The 15,247-nt window shown below is 38.3% G+C and overlaps 1 protein-coding gene across 43 annotated transcripts in view; it reads left to right on the forward strand.

Annotated features, from left to right (window-relative positions):
* Nucleotides 1–15,247, forward strand: part of APBB2 (amyloid beta precursor protein binding family B member 2) — a 476,200-nt gene that overhangs the window by 128,683 nt on the left and 332,270 nt on the right. For 36 of the 43 annotated variants that reach the window (XM_078367318.1, XM_078367300.1, XM_078367293.1 and 33 more), the window contains one exon: nt 101–256. The exons of 3 other annotated variants lie outside the window; for them this stretch is intronic. The gene's annotated coding sequence lies outside the window, so the exon portion shown is untranslated. Of the gene's footprint in view, nt 1–98; nt 257–8,344; nt 8,464–15,247 lie in introns of those variants that run through there. 4 more of the 43 variants (XM_078367305.1, XM_078367303.1, XM_078367297.1 and 1 more) reach the window with 3 other exon arrangements.

A 15,247-nucleotide genomic window follows, 5' to 3' on the forward strand; every position in this document is an offset into this window, starting at 1 on the left:
GGAAGATGTTTGAGATTATCCTGCCAAATACGTGCCCTTGAGAGAGAGAAAGTTGGTGACTTTGAGTCCTTATAATGCCTTCTGGCCTTTGCCCCCCCAGGTTGGATTTGCTGTGGGCGAGCTGCTGCGGTCTGTAGCCAAGCATGCTGTGGTTAGATCTGCCCAGCCGTGGAACAGAAACATTTGCTGGATGGAAAATCCATAAAAGAAAGCTCCTGTGAAAAGCTGAGGCCGACAATAATTTAAGCAAAATCAGGTTGGTATAAGATAAGAGAGGCTGGATAAAGTGGATTGGGCTGGATAGGGAAAAGTTGTTTTGTTCTTCCATGCGCATTGTGGAGACCCACCCCGAATGATTATTTTCAGTTATTGCAAGAGTCCCAGCATTGTGTAAATTGCAAATATAGTCTGACAGCCTTTTGTGTATAGTGTAATGTTGTCTTCCTTTTTCCTCTCCTCTGTCCCATCCTCCTCCTCATCTTCCTCTCCTCTCTCAGAGAAGAGAGGAGGACCTTGGCACAAATATTGAAGGAAGCTACAACCAGAAGCCACCTATACCAACCTCAATTATCTTGGCTTTATTTCGGAGAGAAAGCTTTATTTTGGAGGTGTCCAGCCTCCTGGGGTTGCATTTGTACTTTCAAAGCCTTGCATTCATTTGTGTTTTCACACTTTGAAGTGTGGGGCATGGAGACCTGCCATTTCTGTTGGGGGAATTCTGGCTGTGAGCTTCTGGTCTGCTTGGCCAGATTTTATATACTCTTATCTTTCCCCAAACAAAAGTCACCAACACATTCATTTTCTGCAGTGTGTGCATTTGGCATTAAGATACTTATATATGACTGGGGAAGAGAAATGTCCTGAAAAACAGGTGTTTAAATAAATGCAGAATAGCCTCACTGCGGGCCAGGAGAATGAAACAGCATGGATAACCCCATATGAAGCAGAAATGTGAAAATAATTCATTTTGAAAACATATATTGTACAGGGACAGTCATTGCAGACCATTTCTATTGGACATTTAGTGGGTAAGTCAGCTTTCTACATAAGCAGTCTTTCAGAATCTGTGAAGTAGTGAAGGTTGACTTTGTCCGCCCCACATCCTTCCTCCATCTTTTAATAAATCATTCAGATTTTCCCCAGGCAATTGCCCTTGCCTCATCTTCACCCTGTGTAGTTAGAGGAGGTGACCCTGCTGACTCAGTTGTGGGCATGTAGCATAAGCATGGCCAGTGATATGGTTTGGCTGTGTCACCACCCAAATCTCATCTTGAATTATAACTCCCACAATTCCCACATGTCATGGGAGGAGCCCGGTGGGAAGTGATTGAATTATGGGGGTGGATTTTTCCTGCGCTGTTCTTGTGATAGGGAATAAGTCTCATGAGATCTGATGGTTTTAAAAATGGGAGTTTCCCTGCACAAGTTCTCTCTTTTTTTGCCTGCTGCCATCCATGCAAGACCTGACTAGCTCCTCCTTGCCTTCCACCATGACTGTGAGGCTGCCCCAGCCACATAGAACTGTAAGCCCATCGAACCTCTTTCTTTTGTAAAATGCCCAGTCTCAGGTATATCTTTATCAGCAGTGTGAAAATGGACTAATACAGCCAGTGAGGGTCACAGCTGTCTATGGAGGGGCCCTAGTACTCTCATTGCAACTATTGAAGAGGTTTTGCCTTTTGGGAATTTGTTAAGCTGGAGCTGCTAGTGGCAGTTTTTACTGTGACTTAGGGAAAACCTTACTGAGAATGACAACACAGGAGAAATCAAAGTGGGGAGATGGAGGAAAAGCAGTTGGGAGGAAGAGAAGTGAAGGGACACACACACACACATGGGAAGTGAAGGGACACACACACACGGGAAGCGAAGGGACACACACACACGGGAAGTGAAGGGACACACACATACGCACACACACATTTTTGTCCTACAATTCAGCAGTGCCTAAACCCAGCATCTCCTGTTTCCCTTTCCTGGCTGCTTAGCTAGTGAATCTGAGTTAGGTGTCTTTCTCTTATATCCAAAATATCCTAATTGGTGATGCCTTGTAGGAGTGAGGTCTTAGTGTAAAATGACTGTGACGTAGTCCCTGCCTTTAGGGACTCATGGTGTGGGGCAGCAGTCTGCAACTTTCTTTGGCATGGGGGACTAATTTTGTGGAAGACAATTTTTCCAAATGGCCCATGGGGTGTGGGGAGATGGTTTCAGGATGATTCAAGCACATTACATTTATTTCTATTACTATTACTACATTGTTTTCTATAATGAAATAATTTTGTATTATTATATATATAGATATATATATCTTACTATATACTATATATATATCTATATATATAGATAGATATATCTTACTATAATGTAGAATCGGGGGAGCCCTGAGCTTGTTTTCTTGCAACTAGGTGGTCCCATGAGGGGATGATGGGAAACACTGATGGATCATGAGGCATTAGATTCTTATAGGAAGTGTGCAACCTAGATACCTAATATGTGCAGTTCATGCTAGGGTCTGTGCTCGTATGAAAATCTAATGCTGCCACTCATTTGTTGGGAGTGGGAGCTCAGGAGGTAATGTGAGTGATGGGGAGCGGCTGTAAATACAAATGAAACTTTGCTCACTAGCCCACTGCTCAGCTCCTGCTGTGCAGCCTGGCTCCTAACAGACTGTGGACCGGCACCAGGGACTTCTGGTGTAGGGGATAGGCTAGATAAGTATTCACATGACTGATAAGCAGTGTGACAATGTATCTCTAGAGGTAAGAACAAAGTTTTATGGGAACAGAGATGGAATTAGGAATTCTGTTGGGTGGTAGACTAGCAGAGTGGGCTATTATTTAACAAGGGAGAAAAAGGATTAAGTCTTTAGGAACATTTAAAAAAAAATTTAATTCAATTACTTGCTTTTTGAGTCTAACGGAAGAGAAAGCTTTCCAGAGACTATAGTTAAGTAAATTGCAGATAAGGAAGATAATTTCAGTGGTTGGTAGTAGTAGAATCTTGTTTATTTACTCTGAATACAATTCTTTAAGGCCTAGCCAAATGAGAGGTTATCAGAAAGCCGTCTGGAGTTAATTTTAACATGACAAAGTAACAGCTGCTGTTCTCACCAGAACCTCAGTCAGTTTTCTGTTCTATGGAGAATTAAATGAATTTAAAGACTTATTTCCTCTTTTTAATGGTAGAGTTTTCATTATTAATTTTGTAATTACACTTTGTTTTGGAGAAATTTATGTTACAGAAAATTTGTGCAGAAAGTAGAGTTTCCATATAACTCCCACTGCCAGTTTTCTAAATTATTAATATCTTGCACTAGTGTGGTGTATTTATTATAATTGATGAGCCAATATTGATATATTATCATTATTAAAATCTATAGTTTATATTAGGTTCACTCTTTGTCTTATATGTTCTATGAGCTTTCATAAATATGTAACTTATATTTCCATTGCAGTAGCTCATACCTATAATCCCAACACTTTGGAAGGCCAAGGCAAGAGATGAGACCAGCCTGACCAATATGGTAAAACCCTATCTCTACTAAAAATACAAAAATTAGCTGGGCATGGTGGTCTGTGCCTGTAATCCCAGCTACTCAGGAGGCTGAGGCAGGAGAACTGCTTGAACCCAGGAGGTGGAGGTTGCAGTGAACTGAAATCGTGCCACTGCAGTCCAGCCTGGGGACACAGTGAGACTGTATAGAAAAAAAAAATCCCATGTTCTAGCTGTTCATTTCTTCTTTCTGAACCTCTGGCCACTGCTCATCTTTTTTTTTTTTTTTTTTTTCTTTTTTTCCTAGCAAACAATATTCTGTCACAACTGCTCATCTTTTTTACTGTCCTCATAGTTTTGCTTTTTCCACAATGCTGTGTAGTTAGAATTACACAATAGGTAGACTTTTTAGATTGGCCTTTTCACTTACCAATGTGCATTCAAGATTCCTCTGTGTCTTTTCATGAATTGATAGTTCACTTTTTTTTAAAGCACTAAATAATATTCCATTATATGGTTGTCCCACAGTTTATCTATTCACCTATGGAAGGATATCTTGGTTGCTTCCAAGTTTTGGCAGTTGTGAATAATACTGTTGGAAACATTCATATGCAGGTTTTTATGTGGATAAGTTTTTAACTCATTTGAGTTTCACACCATTACATGTGATGTTAGTTCTAGGTTTTTTGTAAATGTTCTTTATCAAGTTGACAAATTTCCCCTCTTATTTCTAGTTTGCTAAGAGTTTCTATTATGAAAGAGTGTTGCATTTTGTCAGGTGCTTTTTCTGCAACTATTCATATGATCATGATTTTCTTCTTTAGCTTATTCATAGGATGGATGATATTAATTGATTTTTGAATGTTGAATCAGCCTTTCGACAGGGGTTGTGTTGACTTTCCAGGTCATTATTAAGAGCTTTGATACATGAACATGGGATATGTTTTCTTTTCCTTCAGTCTTCTTTAATTTCTTTCAACAGTGTTGTATTGCTTTTAGGGTACAAGTCTAATACTTCCATGTTAAATTTATTCCTAAGTATTTTTTTACTTTTTGATGCCTTTATAAATCAAGAAAGTAATTATCTTCAAAGTATTTGTAGCTCATGTATAGAAATGCAATTGGTTTCTGTAGAATGGTCTTGTTTCCTGTAACCATGTTGAACCCGTTTATCAGCACTGATAGTTTTTTATGTGTATGACTTTCCTAGTATTTTCTATATACCAGATTATATCATCTGAAGATACAGTTTTATTTCTTATCCAACCTGTATGTTGTATTGTTTATTTTTGCAGTGATTTGAAAACTTGACTGTGATGTGAGAAATACAAAGTTACATGCTTTACAGTTTCTGTCACGTAGCTTTTTGATAAGAACAAAAGATGATAAACATGAAGTTTGTCTTCTCATAGTTGACTTGTTCATTCAGTCATTGAGCTTCTTAGTCACTCCTATATCTTCTCTGGACAGATAATCACTTTTTTTATGATTATTAATTTAAGTTCTGGAGTACATATGCAGAATGTGCAGGTTTGTTACTTAAGTATACACATACCATGGTGGTTTGCTGCACCCATCAACCCATCATCTACATTAGGTATTTCTCCTAATGCTACCTCTCCCCTAGCCGTCCACCCATGACGGGCCCCAGTGTGTGATATTCCCCCCACTGTATCCATGTGTTCCTATTATTCAACTCCCAATTAGGAGTGAGAACATGCAGTATTTGGTTTTCTGTTCTTGTATTAGTTTGCTGAGAATGATGGTTTCCAGCTTCATCCCTGTCTCTGCAAATGACATGAACTCATCCTTTTTTATGGCCTTATAGTATTCCATAGTGTATATGTGCCACATTTTCTTTATCCAGTCTATCATTGATGTACATTTGGATTGGTTCCAAGTCTTTGTTATTGTGAACAGTGTGGCGATAAACATACGTGTGCATGTATCTTTATAGTAGAATGATTTATAATCCTTTGGCTATATACCCAGTAATGGGATTGCTGGGTCAAATGGTATTCCTAGTTCTAGATCCTTGAGGTATTGCCACATTGTCTTCCACAATGGTTGAACTAATTTATACTCCCACCAACCATGTAAAAGCATTCCTATTTCTCCACATCCTCTCTAGCATCTGTTGTTTTCTGACTTTTTAATGATCTCCATTCTAACTGGTGTGAGATGGTATCTCAGTGTGGGTTTGATTTGCATCTCTCTAATGACCAGTGATAATGAGCTTTTCTTCGTATGTTTGTTAGCTGTATAAATGTCTTCTTTCAAGAAGTATCTGTTCGTATCCTTTGCCCACTTTTTGATGGGGTTGTTTATTTTTTTCTTGTAAATCTGTTTAAGTTCTTTGTAGATTTGCCCATTTTTATATTGGGCTGTCTCTCTTTGTATATAGTTGGATATAAGCCCTTTATTGGATATATGATTTCCACATATTTTCTTCTAGGCTCTAGTTGTTTAATGGTGTCTTTCCCTCCAACAGTGAAATACTGTAAATTTTAATTATTGATAAATTGCATCAATATGGGAAACTGTGTGTTTATAAACTTATTTTCTTTATGGTGCTGTTTGGTGCTCAGAAGTTTTATTTGTAACAAAGTTCAGTTTATTATTTTTTTTTCAAAGCTCATGATTTTGATGTTTCTAAAAACTCGTTAGTGAATCAAAGCTCTTGAAAAGTTTCTCCGTTTCTTTCTAAAACTTTTTTTTTTTTTTGAGATGGAGTCTTACTCCATCACCAGGCTGGAGTACAGTGGCATGATCTAGGGTCACAACAACCTCCGCCTCCTTGATTCAAGTGATTCTCCTGCCTCAGCCTCCCAAGTAGCTGGGAGTACAGGCACCTGCCACCATGCCCGGCTAATTTTTTGTATTTTTAGTAGAGATAGGTTTTACCATGTTAGCCAGGATGATCTTGATCTCCTGACCTTGTGATCTGCTTGCCTCCGCATGCCCAGCCTCTTTCTAGAACTTTGTTGTTTTACCCTTTGCATTTTGATCTTTAATTTATTTGGGGTCAATTTTTGTGTATGGTGTGAGGTTTGGGTCTATGTTTCTTTTATTTGGTTTATTTATTTTTTATTTATTTATTTTTTTGCATATAGGTACCAGCACCATTTGCAGAAAAGACTAATCTTTACCCACTGACCTGACCTTTTTTGTAGCAAATCAGTTGACCAGAAATGTAAGGGCTTTCTTTCTGTACTCAATTCTGTTCTTTCGGTTTACCATCTATCCTTATGCTAGTACCACACTGTACTTAGGTTTTTGCAATGCAATTTTTCTATAAAAAAGTTAGTTTAAGAATTGGACTTAAGATGCAATGTCTCCATTTAAAAAATGCTGTTGTACCTTTGCTACTTTTCCTCTCCATTCTTTATGAGTCACTCTGTTAAAAGTACTAGTATTTGGTGATTTCTCTTTGGGATAATTATAGAAATCTAATATGGTAGATGACAATGTGGAATCAATCAAGATGCATTTTCCAGATTACTCTATATGTGACTTTAAGTAGTGCTTTGTTTTTCATAAAAGTGGTAATCATTTTTATGCCTGTTCTGCATTTTAATAAAACAGATTAAGTTTTTCATTATCTCTGTCTTAATCATTGCCAGTAACCACTAAATAAAGGATTTACAAGGCTGGCATATTATTTCAAGTATTTTCATTAATGGTGACATGAATTGGGTCTTATTTCACAAAACTATTATTTTACTAAATAGAAAACCTATGAATTAAAATGTCTTGTGTGGGTATGGTAACATAGTATAGTTCTATGTGATATATGAAAGTTGGACATTTGTCATAGTATATATAAAATGCTGGCTGTATTTTTATATTTACCTATTCTGTTTTTATTCTTGTATTAGTATGATTTTCAATAGCTAACTTTGAAGACATTAAAATAATTATATTAGAAATGTGAAGATTGCAAATTTGTGTATTTTATTTAGTTATAACTGTGTTATGAATACATAAACATTGAAAAGGAAATTTTTTAAAAGTCAGTGCTTTATTGTGATGTTTGGAATCTAGTTGACTATTTGTCTTGTTTTCTTATAAAATCATAATTTTGTTTGGGACATGACTTATTTTTAATGTGAAAAAAATCTAAATGTAGTCTTGGCGAAATGCAGAGATGTTTCCCTTCTCTGGCATATAGCTGAGCTGACTATTGCTGCTGGGCTTTAATTGGAGATTACAGTCACGCTATTCGATTTTGAACCTGTTTTCTGCAGTGCCATTAGTAGGTCAAGCCAGGCCTCCTGGTTCCCAGAGGGCTCAGTTCTCAGGATGGCTTATCTGCTTCCTGCTTTCCTTGTAATCTTCTCATTTCAACCTGGGTAGACCAGCTCAATGGCAACTGACGTGTGTTACCTGGCCCTTTTACTTTCCTGGGAAGTCCTTTGGCTGATAATATTATTTCCTAAAAACATATCTATAGAGCATCATGGAATTATTCTTTTTATTGTTCATTTAAAGGCAAAGCCATAGGCAAGCTTTCATTTATAACTCTAGGTCTCTGGAAATAGGTGTTATGAAACTTTTAACCCAGTTACTTCTTTAAATCTTTTCTTTCTCTCTGTTGCCCCTTTTAACATCTTTGTGACCTATTCACAGAATGACTCCATGAGGAGTGTAGATATGATCTTCTTGTTCTTGTTTTCTTTTGGGAACTGAATCAAAATATGGCTGGGTGAGGGTAACCTCTTAACCATTGTTTATTTTGAGTATAAGCCTTTTGCCAACTGAAGTTGGGATTCAGAATGACTGAACCACTGAAGTTTGAGTTGTGGTACAATTACATTCGTGAAGGCTTTGGCCTGTTTATGATCATTTGTTGCAGATGAAGCAAAATCAGATCAACCTAGTCACATTCACCGAGTCAACACCAGAATGAAGAGAGTGTCTGGGGACTGGGTGTGGTGGCATGTATCTGTAGTCCCAGCTATTCAGCAGGCTGAGGTAAGAGAATTGCTTGAGCCCAGGAGCTTGAGAACAGCCTGGGCAACATAGCAAGACCCAGATCCTGTCTCAAAAAGAAAAGAATGCCTGGAACTTGCTTCTTTAGTACAACCACAATTTAGTATACATCTATAATGAGGATGTTTATGATAAATACATTAACGGAGTTTGGAACAATATATCTTTTAATACTTATCTTTTTTTATGTTAAATTATCTATGAAGTATGGGTTTCCTTTAAAAGCTTTCAAAGATACCATGTGTGAGTGACCTACAGTTATTTATTTTAATGTAGTTACTGATACAAGGACAAACAGTACTTTCTCAGTTTCATACTAATTTGTGATGCATAAAATATTTAATTTGATTATATTGTTCAAATGAGATCTATACGAATGACATGATAACTATTCAAAGTTTCTGAAATTTCCAAATTGATTATTATCTACTCAAATAAGCATTGATCCTTGGTTTCATTCATAAACCAAAATGGTCTACTGGTTTGGATAGTGTCTATGTAAAAGCAGCTAACAATTTATAAAAAACCAAGTATCAGCATTGGTCTGGCTTGCATTAAAAAAATCTTTCTTTGCAGTGTGCTAGTGTACTCTCTGTAAGGATGAAAGAAAATAGTTTTCAGTGTAATCATCATGCATCTGAGGCCCTTTGAGGACAGGTTTTAGAATCATAATAACTATGCTGTGCTTGGTCTCATAAGGGTGATTTTTTTTTGAGGGCTCAAGGATATAGTTAATTTGTTACTGCTGTGGCTTTTTTCTCATGTCTGGTTAAAGTGTCACAGAGTCTATAAAAAGTAAGACAGTAATTAGTAACTTCAGGAATGAATTCTCTTAGAAGTAAAAAGTCTGGAGTTCCAACAATGACTTTAGATCCTTGATTATTCTAAAATAGAATCATTCTAAGATAGGATTGAAAATGACCACTAGTCTTGAGCAGACATTAACATATGAGTGATAAGGAATGTTGAATTTGTGTTACTTCAGTGCAAATCAGTTAAAATTCCAAGTGAGAGAGGTTGCTTGTGCGGTTTGCTAAGTACTAAGCACTTTGTCAGTATCTTGTAGGGGTGGAGCCAGGGGATGGGGCAGACTTCATTTCATCCTCACAACAGTCCTTTGAGAGAGACGGTGTTACCCAGTTTTAGAGAAGCTCAGGATTAGAGAGATCGATTTTTGTTCAAGTCTTACATCCACTAATTTAAATTTGAATCCAGATGTTCAGAAACTCCTTGATATAGTTGTATAAATCAAAGCACTGCCCATGAAGTGGTTCACACAGAGCAAACTCTCTCTATATATATCTCTCTTTATATATTTTTATTATTATTATAAGTAATAAGATAATAAAATCCTAAACATAATATATGAATAGAATGCTGTGACATTTTCAAGGAGACAGTGGTTAATTTGAATGTAGGTTAATTTGGAAAAGTGGCATTTTGTGGATTTTCAAGCATTTTTGCCTGAGAAAACATCTCATTAGACCCTTAGAGGTAGAAAGAGAAATGCAGGGCATGTTTAAAAAGTTTGTCCTGGCTGGGCAAGGTGGCTCACACCTGTAATCCCAGCCCTTTGTGGGGCTGAGGCAGGGGGATCACTTGAGGCCAGGAGTTCCATACCAGTCTGGACAACATAGGGACAACCTATCTTTACAAAAAATAAAATAATAAAAAAAAATTAGCCGGGTATAATGGCACGTATCTATAAACATAGCCACTCAAGAGGCTGAAGTGGAGGACCGCTTGAGCCCAGGAGGTCAAGATTATAGTGAGCAATGATGGAGCCACTGTATTTCAGCTTGGGTGACAGAGCAAGATTCTTTAGAAAAAAGGAAAGTGTGTTCTGGGTTTTATAGCTAGGTATGTGGCCCAGCCATCCACTCCATCAACTTGCTATGAATTACTCAGAGGTATTTTGGTGGCTGGGGGAATCAGATACTCTTAAGCAGCTGCTTAGAGAAGGAAGGAAGAAGATAAGCCTTGGACATTCCTGGCTTCCCCTCCCCATTACTCTGCACTCCTTGTTTGGATCTTCCTAGAATTTTTCAGTGGGGAGAGAGGGACCATGGTGTTTACCTCTATGATGGTTTGAGAGTCTGGTCAATCTGTTGCTTTCCTAGTAATCTCAACTGACAGTATGCTTAGTTAAGTACCTAGTAGATGTTAATCCCTTTCTGCCTTTTCCGGCCGCTGTGTCTGCCTCTTAGACACAAAGTATAGAAACTAACAAATGGAAAGGTTAAGCTATACAGAACCCTTTCCAAAGCTGTGATTGCCAACCTACAGCTTTTTATAGACATTTCTGGTTTGATTCACGGAGTATGTGTTGTCTAGAAGAGCTTGACTTGTTCTGCTAGGGGTGGATTGTCTAGCAGTTCTGAGATGCAGTTTGAGGCATAGCAGGGTCAGTTGTGATAACTTACAACACATGCAAAAAAGGAACTTCGGTTTGAGATTAAATTAGCTTCTGAAATAGACACACACAAGCAATTTGGTGATGTCTTTCAGAACTTAAAATCACCAGCAATGTCATAAATATGTTCACTTAAAACTGTGCCAAGATATTTATATATTATATTGTAGCATGTTTGTAAAGAATGAAGTAGTTCTGTATGTATGCTTCTTTGGAAAGATTTATAAGATATATATACACACACATATACATATATATATAAAATGAAAAAATGTTTTGTAGAATCATGTGATTACCATTCTTTTTTGTATAATTTTTTTAAAAAAAGGTATATATGCTGGTGCATGCATTTTTTCCCTAAAAAGGATGTACAGTACCACTGTTAATAAACTGGAAAACTTTTCTTTTTCTTTCTTTTCTGTATAATTTGAATTTTCTAACTATATTCATTTATTTTTCTTTCCTTTAAAAAAAATCAGGGGCTGGCTAGGCAGTGTGATTATGTACTATTTTGCTTTAGTTTTAATGTGTTTTATAAAACCCTACTAAATGTTTTTTTTTTAAACATTGCAATTTTTTCCTAATGTTTATTCATCAATTTTTCTTGTCCTCTGGGAGTTCAGAGGAAGTAAGCAATTTTTGTGGGAAGAGTGGTTAAGCATATAGCTAGCAAATGTTCTCATGAAAGCTTATTAATTAAAACATGGAGTTGAAAAATAGAAAGGAAAAACATATTTCCCAAATGTAATTTGAAGGACAAAGAATCTGATCTTGCTGAAGGGTGTTTGAAGGTGTACCTTTATGCTCAGTTTGTTTGCTTTCAAAGGAGCTTTGGACTGAATTGTATTTGCTTTTCAGACTGCAGGGCTGGAGGTGGCCATGGAAGCCTCCAGAATCTGATTGCTAATCAAGAAAGCTGTTTGCTAAGAAAGGCGTGCCTGTTTGGACTTGAAGTGATGACTGATGCACAGATAAAGTCAGTGTGACTTTTTAAGTGTCTTTTGACTTCTGTGTTCAGATTTTGCTTTTCTCTTAATTAAAACCCTTTGACAAAGGTTGCAGGTCAAAGGAGATGACTCCTCTAAACTCTTCTGGTAGCAGTAGCTGCTGAACTCTTCAACTCTTGATACGCTTGTCTGGAGACTGTTGTGTTCGTTTTTCTGTGGTGTGATTTACCTCTTTTGGTCTTTGCTTGAATGCTGAAATTTAATAATAGATATGAAGATGGAAATTTTTCTTTAGAATGTAGATGATGGTAGTCAAGAAGAAAGGCATTATGCTAGCCTTTATCCATATTTCAATATGTAGTACCTGAAGTTTGTTTGTTTGTTTGTTTTTGAGAAGGAGTCTTGCTCTGTTGCGCCCAGGCTGGAAAGCAATAGCTTGATTTCAGCTTACTGCAACCTCCACCTCCCAGAAGGTTAAAGTGATTCTCCTGCCTCAGCCTCCTGAGTAGCTGGGACTACAGGCCTGTGCCACCATGGCTGGCTAATTTTTGTGTTTTTAGTAGAGACAAGGTTTCACCATTTTGGCCAGGATGATCTTGAACTCCTGACCTCAGGTGTTCCACCTGCCTCAGCTGCCCAAACTGCTGGGATTACAGACGTGAGCCACAGTGCCCAGCTTTATTTTTAAAAATCAGTACACAATGTTATTTTTCTAATTTCATAAGAATTTTAGAAACGTGTTTTCCTAAAATGGTTTGTTAAATACCTCATCCAACTCAGCAATATTTATTTTTGCTATATCTACTTCTCTTTATAACTTCTGTGCTGATATCTGACCTTAAACTTAGTCATGCCAGGAATCATAACCCCTATATTTCAAGGCATGTGAACCATAGTATAGGAATTTTAATCTATTAGGGAGATTGAGGAGACAGTTTCTAAAATACGTATATATGTATATATATGTATGTGTTTATATGTAATTAATTATATTTATAATATAGAAAAGTCTAAAATACCACCATTGTCACTTGATATCATAAATGAGGAAAAACTGATATTATCTTCAGTATACTCAGTTCCCAAAAGAATCTGATAATTTAAAAATTTAAGATAATCAGTACCTAATACAGGGATAGCAAACTCAAATGCTAACAAGACAGGGACCCAACAGAAAGTAAACCAGTGAACTTGGGCATAGAGTGGAGAAAAAGGGCACAGCTACCACCCAGCTTCCCGCTTCTGCTGTTCAGGAATGAGGCTCCAGTGTAGCATGATCTGCTGATACCTCAAGAGAAGGCAGAAAGAAATGTGGAGCTTTGTGAGTGCCCCCATATTTTTAATGTGTTGGAAACACATTAAAAAGATGAAAACATTGTACTCTTGCATGTTTTGCTATGATATTCCTTGTCAGTACATCAGGGCCTGAGAAGCATACGGGATGACACTTGTTCTTTGGTGACATACAGTGTATTTATTTGGGCCCTTATGATGTGGAGTAGTTGAAGGGCTGAAATAAGTGGTGCGGGTGCCAAAGGCCACAGGATCCCCAAGGAGGTAGAAACTGGTGTGAGTCAGACCATCCTGGGAAGCTTCATAGAGGAGGGGAATCTGGCCTACAGGGCCTTAAGATTTAGGGTCCCGGAGAGAAGGGAGGGCTGATGCGGAGCAGAAGTGGGGAGTGCACGGTCTTGGGGCAGTGGTAGGGACTCGAGGAGACTGGCCTCAGTGGAAGGCCTCACAGTGGGTCTGTGCTCTGAACAGCTCCTCACAGAGCTGGAAGAGAGTTAGATAGTGGGGAGAATATGAGATGGATTTAGAGCGGAAAGGAGGGGCCACCCTCTAGGGCCCTCTAGGCACTCATAAGGACTTCATGTTTTACTGTGGGGAAAGAGAAGAGTCATTGCAAGTTCTGATAGCAAAGGTGCTGTGGTGTGACTTGAGTTTTAACAGGATTCGTCTGTTGAGAATAGAGTGTAGAGGGTGAGGATAAAATCAGGGCAAGCAGCAAGGAGGTCACTGGAGTAATCCAGGCAAAAGGAATGGGGGCTTGGGCAAGAGGTAGCAATGGAGTCAGTGCGGTTTTCTGGTAGATGAGAACTTGGAAACATGTCTTCATTCTTTTCTTTTCATTGATAATGACCAAGCCACAGCCTAGACCCTTCTTCTCATTCCTAGATAACTGTGAAATTCTAGAAATTTTCCTCCTCATTCTTGATTCTCTCCTTTCTTTTCATCCTACAACTACAGCAGGATTGATGTTGGAATGCTGCCCCCATCACAGCTTCCCTGGCCTTTGAACACAGTGGGAGGATTTCTGCCTCAGGGCCTGGCATTGGCTGTTTCTTCTTCCTGTGTTCTCTTCCCCAGGTACCCTCCTGGATAATGAGAGAGGTCTCATTTAATTCTTTGCTCAAATTTACTCTTGGTGAAACCTACCCTGATCGATGTTTTAAAACTTGCAAACCTTCCTGTCACTCTTCCCCAAATCCCTCTTAACCTTTTTTTTCCCTGTAGATTTTAGCCCTTCTAACATACCTGCATACTTTACTTATGTTTTAAGTTATTGTCTCTCTCTCCTCACTGGAATATAAATGCCAAGAGGAATTTATATACTAGAAATTTATTTACATATATAAATTCCAAAAGGCAGGAATTTTTGTTTTTGTTCACTGATACATCCCTGTCATCTAGAATACTGTCTGGTGGGGAGTGGATACTTGATAAATATTTGTTGAAGGAATGAATAAGTGGCTTTCAAGAGGCACTTGAGATATACCACATGTCAGACACTGAGAATTAAAAACAAACAAAATAAAGACACAAGCCCTGCCCAGAGCACATGGTCCCGTGGGGCACAACAGCAGGAGAACAAAGCCTATTGATCTAATACAATGTGTCCAAACTTTTGTGCAAACACAAGTGAAAAAGCAAGTAATTCTAGACTGTTGATTTGGACTTCCCAAGGCACACAGGTAGGGGAGAGGTGATGACGTTTCAGGGAGAGGGAGCAGTGTGAGAGAGGATGTGGAGACAGGAATGTGCCCACTGTGTAGTCAGGAGGGTGTTGGTGGTGGAGAGTGACTGAAGACAAGGAAAGAAAATGGAAAGTGGGGCCAGGTTGTGAGGGGCCTTGAATACCCTGCACAGGAGTCTTGACTTCCCAAATTTTCGAGCTCCTGTTATGTGCCAAGAACAGTGCTAGGTGCTAGGGATTCAAAGGTGAGTGGATTCCTCTTCCTACTTTCTGGGCTTTATCTTCTAGAGAGAGGCTGTAGTGTTAGTTAAGAAGAAAAATGGCTGGGATTGTGGTGGTGGGAATGGAGAGGCCAGGAGAGACAGGGGAGGGAATCTGGGGTAGGATTAACAGGATTTAGTTTAAGACACGGCACATGATGGAAGGAGT

This window comes from Callithrix jacchus, chromosome 3, assembly GCF_049354715.1.
Source record: "Callithrix jacchus isolate 240 chromosome 3, calJac240_pri, whole genome shotgun sequence".
Lineage (NCBI taxonomy): Eukaryota > Metazoa > Chordata > Mammalia > Primates > Cebidae > Callithrix > Callithrix jacchus.